Source organism: Gopherus flavomarginatus, chromosome 3 (genome assembly GCF_025201925.1).
Source record: "Gopherus flavomarginatus isolate rGopFla2 chromosome 3, rGopFla2.mat.asm, whole genome shotgun sequence".
In the NCBI taxonomy this organism is placed as follows: Eukaryota; Metazoa; Chordata; order Testudines; family Testudinidae; genus Gopherus; species Gopherus flavomarginatus.
Window position 1 is genome coordinate 132,333,911 of NC_066619.1, and position 6,000 is coordinate 132,339,910.

Here is a 6,000-nt window from a genome sequence, read left to right on the forward strand (position 1 = left end):
ATCTTTACTGGAAACATGTTAAAGCTTGGCATTGATTTAGGCCACGTCTACACTTACAGCAGCACAGCTGTGCCAATGTGGCTCCGCTACTGTAAGAGCACCCGAGTAGCCTCACTGGGCTGATGGGAGAGAGCTCTCCCGTCGACATCATAAAACCAGCTCAATGAGCAGAGGTAGCTCTGTTGGTGGGATGATCTCCCACCAAGATAGCACTGTGCCCACAAGCACTTATGCTGGCAAAACTTATGTTGCTTAGGGGCATGTGTGGTTTTTTTCATATCCCTGACATAAGTGCTAATGTAGACATGGCTTTACTCTAGCAGTGGTTCATATCTAACCGCCATTACTGTAGTATCTGAGTGCTGCATGATCATTGATGTATCTATCCTCACGACCTCCTGTGAGGGCTGGAGTGATATTATCCCCATTGTATAGATGGGGAATTGAGGCCCAGCGAGACTAAGGGTATCTCTACACAGTCGCTGGGAGGGTTCCTTAATGTGGATAGACAGATGCGCTAAAAACAGCCTGGCCACGTTGTCTTGGGCTAGCCACCTGCGTATGTAGCCAGGGGGTCAGGCAGGTTTGATCTCAGCAGCTGGCCTGAGCCACTGTGGATGCTGCGGTAGCCACACTGCTAGTTAATGCAGCACACGCCAGTGCACATCTGTCTGCCTGCTCTGGAATGCGGCCTCCCCATTGCAGTGTTGCTGCACCCATGCCAGTGACTTGCCCATGGCTGTCCTGGAAGCATGCTGCAGAGCTCGGTCGTCCAGCTCCTAGGCCAGTGCCATTGCACCATCCTTCCCATTTCCCCAGGGATGCTGAATGGCAGGAACACAGAGATGATCAGCTACAGACTCAGCGCTCAGACATCCAAAGTGCATTCGGTAATGAGAACCCTGTGAGGGGCTTCCTTAGGAGGGGGACACCAAAAGATTAGGATGGCTGAGGGCCTGACCCTGCAAATGTTACCCATGTGTGTAAACCTGACTCATGCCAGGAGCTCCCTATGCTTCAGAAACACTACTAGCATGAGTAAAGCCAGTACCTCATGCGAGTGAGCGACTGCAGAAGCAGGCCTTTATTTTAGAAAGGGAAATCAGAAGTGGAGATTTGATGGGATCTATAAAATAATGAACAGCCTGAAGATGTACAGTTGAGTAACTCTATTAGCCCGTTCACAGACGACAGGACAAATTAACTAATTTGCAAGCACTAAACTAAAAATGTATACCAGGAAGACTTTAATCAGCTGTATACTAAGCCGGGAAGTCACAGTTACAGGATATTATTGAGGCAAGTAGTGCGGTACATTTTCCGCCCACAGACGATACATTTATGTGAAAAGAGGTAAGTGCCTGGACTAACTCCAGGCAGGACAAAACATAAAAGGTGGGATTTCAGAGGTACTCAACATTAGTCTAGCTCTGAGTTTTTTACCATTGACGTCAACGGAAGCAAAGCTAGACTAGTGCAGAATGCTTTTCAAACTCCGACTCCTATGGGCTCTCATGCTTCAGGTCACAAGTGTGTCAACGAGCTACGCTTAGAACAGGGCTGCCCAGAGGATTCAGGGAGCCTGGGGCAAAGAGGGGGAGAGGACATAAAAAAAGCGCCACCTGCTGTGGTGCTTGTACTCACCGGGTGGCCCTTCGAGTCTGCAACGGCGGTCGGTCCTTCACTCGCTCCATGTCTTCGGCAGCAGTGAAGGACCTGCTGCCGAAATGCTGCTGAAGATCTGGAGTGCCTGAAGGGCCTGCTGCCACCCAAGTGCTGCCGAAGACCTGGACCGCCGCCGGGTGAGGAAAGTGATTCTCGGCCAGAGCTCATGGGGCCCCTGGGGGGCCCAGGGCCTTGGGCAAATTGCCCCCCCCCCCCGAGTGGTCCTGGGTTAGAAAGAGATTCCTCCTGTTGGTATAGACCTGCAAAGTGTGCCAGGTGTCTTGTAGGTTTGCCTGTGTTTGTTTTATCCCGTGTTTCCAGTCCAGTTCAGGCTGTGCAAATGGATGCCAGATTGGATAGAGCATTGGCCCAGTTCAGTGTGGCAGACGGTATACTACATCAAGGACATAAAGACTATGTTAAGGATGATTGTTGCTGAAGACCTTGGAAGCCACACCAATATATCCAAAAACAATAGAAAGGCTTAGAAGAATTAGGTTTTTATCAGTAAATGTCAGTTTCACTACACACACACAGACCAATGGAAAACTATTTCCGTTGATAATAACTGAAATGTACAGACAGGCAAAGTAAGAAATATGCTGCCTGAAAACTTCTTAGAACCAAAATCCAGTGATTTATATTTTTGAATCAGGCTTGTTACCAATGGACTAGCGAATGAATAGTAAAAATGGATCTCATTTGTTGATTTGCAGATATTTACTTTGTATATTTTGATATGTGATGTTGACAATTTGTGGTTTAACAGTTTACAAAGTTTTTAACTTTTTGAGTCTCAGCATCCACCAGTGTTAAATAATTGTCTGATCCCCATATAATTTCCTGCAACTATGAAAATCTAGATAGATTAAAAATAGAAAAATATGCTTAAACACCATAATTTTGTGCAACTGTGAAAATTTAAAATAGATTTTTTAAAAGAGCTTAAAACTAAACATTGATATTATCTGTCAAAATTATAAAATAAAAATTGAATTTCCCAAGCCTAACTATCGAGGAAGCAGGTCAGCATGCTGGCTGTGTGATATTTTTTCAGAACTGGATGGAGCAGGGATTTATGGGACCATATCAGAGCTAAGTGAAAGTTACTGAAGCCAATGTTTTGTTGAGCCACAGGCGTTTCTGACCAGGTCAGAAGCCAGTTGAGTTTTGCCTGGTTTGAAGGCTTTGTTTGCCCCTTCTCCACAGTAGGCCTCTGTCCTTGCCACTAGGCCACAGTCCTGTCTTTACTTGGTGTCTTCTGGAGGCAGGCTTGCACCTGGACTGGTATCATGTTGCCTGCGGTACAGACGTGCCAGCGTACTGGATCTGCTATTTAGATCAGAATATAGCTGATCAGAAAATGAAAACCTATTTTCATGAAAAATGCTGATTTTTGATGTTTTCATTTCAAAGTGTTTGAAGCAGGACCCATTTTTCAACATTTTCTGTTAATTTTTTTTATTTTTTTATTTTTTTGGGTGGGGTATATTTTAATCAACGTTATCCAACTGGTTAACAGAACTATTCATTAGCCCAAAACCAGGCATGTAGATATTATACCAAACTCGGTATCAATGGCTCCTCTACCCTCCCAGAAGCTTTTCTGGAGGGAGGGAGAAGTAAAAAAGGCTTCTACAGAACCACGGGGGGCTCAGAAAAGAGCAATGACAATGATCAATGGCCTGGGAAAACTCTCCTATTAAGACAGAATTAAAAGTTTGGGACTTTTTAATTTAAAAACAGAGAAGAATAGGAAGGGATATGATAAAAGTACGTAAGATAATGAATGGTCTAGAGAAGGTAGCTTGGGAGCCTCTGTTTGGCCTGTCTCATAACACAAGAACAAAGGAGCAGTCAATTAAATTAATTAAAAAAGGGCAAATTCCAAACTGATAAAGGGCAATACTTTTTCACACAACACATAATTTAGACTGTGGAACTCACTGCCACAGGAAGTCATTGAGGCCAAGAACAGCAAGAGTCATGAAAGGCATTGACCATTTATATAGAGAACAAAACCATCCAGAGTTATAATTAATGACACCAAAATTTTGAAAGGGATATTAAAGCTCGTGCTTCATGGCTTAAGTCAATCTCTAACTATTCAGTCTCATCCTGATTTCTAATGTTGAAAGCAAATTATCTTACCTCTGCCTACGGTAGGGTCCTTACACCTTCCTCTGGTGCATCTGGTGCTGATCACATTCAGAGACAAGATACTGGACTAAATGGACCTGAGGTTTGATCCAGTCTGGTAATTCCTATGTTCCTAATTTTCATTAAATCAGCTCTGGCGACATGGCTGTGTGACGAAAAGTAGCTTTTTAACCATTTTAAATTCAAGGAAGATCTGGTGGGAAATGAATTTCATCTTCCAACACCAGGCCTGGGTAGACAGCTTATTCGCTGCCAGAAGAGCCACCCCTCAGCTCCCAGGCGAAGCCGCACTCCTCTGTCTTTGCCCTCCTGTGTTCTGTGTCACTGTGCAGTAGTTTTACTCCTGCTAATGGATTTGAGCACATGCCCTGGCAGACTGGAAGTTCAGGGATGCACAGTCCAGATTAGTGGGTGGTTGTGTCACACCTGCCCTGCACCTTTGGGTGCCTTACAATGCCTTGCTGAAGTAGCTTCCACTTGGCCTGCTCACAAACAGCCTTCCAGCATGCAAGCCACACCCCGAGTGACGGTGTGTAACTGCAGCCTGCCAGGTTACACTCTGGCTCTCACCAGCCTGGATTGCACTGCAGGGTGATCCCAACACACTCCCAGTCCTGGACTTCCCCAAGAAATGTATCTCCTGTACTGCCCAGCCCTCTCCTGGACAGTAAAGATATTTTAAGTCCATTATTCCTTTAATGGAAAAAGATGCCAGTTTATTATCTCAAATTTAAACACACTGGATTAGATAAAACAGTAAAACAAGTTTATTACCTAGAAAGAGAGAAATTTTAAGTGAGTACAAGTAATGAGGCATAAAAATCAGAAATGAAAGGAAAATAAAGATAAAGCATTTACTAATGCCTAACTTAAATTATATTAGATTCAAGCAAAGTTTCTCACCACATGCTCCAGCAGATTACTGACCAAATTCAGAGGTCAGGACCCCACCCCTAGAGTCCAGTGGTTGCTTCCTTTGTCTCTTCAGGTGCAGTGAATGCAATAGACAGGTGGAGAGAGGAGGTGTCGGGGGGTGGGGTGATGTCCCTCCTTTTTATAGTGTCAGTCCTCTTCTTGAAAACCATTTCCAGCTGAGACCCAGGAGCCAGAGTGTCTATGTGGAAGGATACTCCCTGCTGTTTTTTTCATCTATTTAAACTTCCTTTGTCTTTCCTTCTTCATTGATGACTCGGTTTACTGCTCAAATACAAACAATGCAGAGCACACATTCCTTTGTTTAGGACAGATATGTTTGCCAACTTCTGTTTGGGCAGGGCAGTGGGGTTTAAAACATCTTAACACCACCATACAGGGTTATTACTGTATAATGTCACATACACTGTTTCCACACATATTTTGCCAGGACAATAATGATCAGCAAATTACGAGTTTTCAAATGATATTTTACAAGGCCTACTTTGTACAAAGATAATTACAATAGTATGTAGGGGTGTATATAAGAGTATATTGTCACATCCTGGCAGATTGGACACTGGATGCCCAGCACTGCTTTCCTACTACTTGCTGAGAGGCCTGTCTGTGCCAGACACAGGGCTAGAGAGAAGGGTGATATGAGTGGCAGGACACTTTGGGGGCATTTCCCCATCCAAAAGGACAGGCTGCATGTATTTGTCCCTTTCCAGTCTTGGGCAGAGTCACCTGCTCAGCTGTGACTGCATCCTAATTATGTCCTTTGGTTCATCACAGGGATCCTGACGCACTCACCTCGCTCTGCCTGTTGCTGGATCACAGATATGACCTGGTAACAATGGAAACCAGAGGCAGCCTCACAGAGGATTTGCTGTGTCACCACAGCAGCAGCAGCTCACCCCTCTGGCACAATTTCCAATCAGAGAGCTTGTCAGTCTGTCGGGGCTTGCAACCTTCCCTCTGCACTGGGGTTCCATACTCAGAGGGCTGCAGCTAGTATGCTGGGGATGCTGCTTTCCTCCTGGGTGAGACAAATCACCACTCTATTCAACCCCCCACTTGTCCATCAACATATGTTAATCAGCCACATGCACCTGCTTCAATGCAGTATCTGGAGAAATGGGTTGATAGAGAGGCACTCAGCAAGTCACACATCACCTGCCCATGGGAGCAGTGTGTGCAAGGACCAGCCCAGCACATTCCTTCATGGGGGTACCATTGTGGTCTCCTTCTAGGTCCATGTCT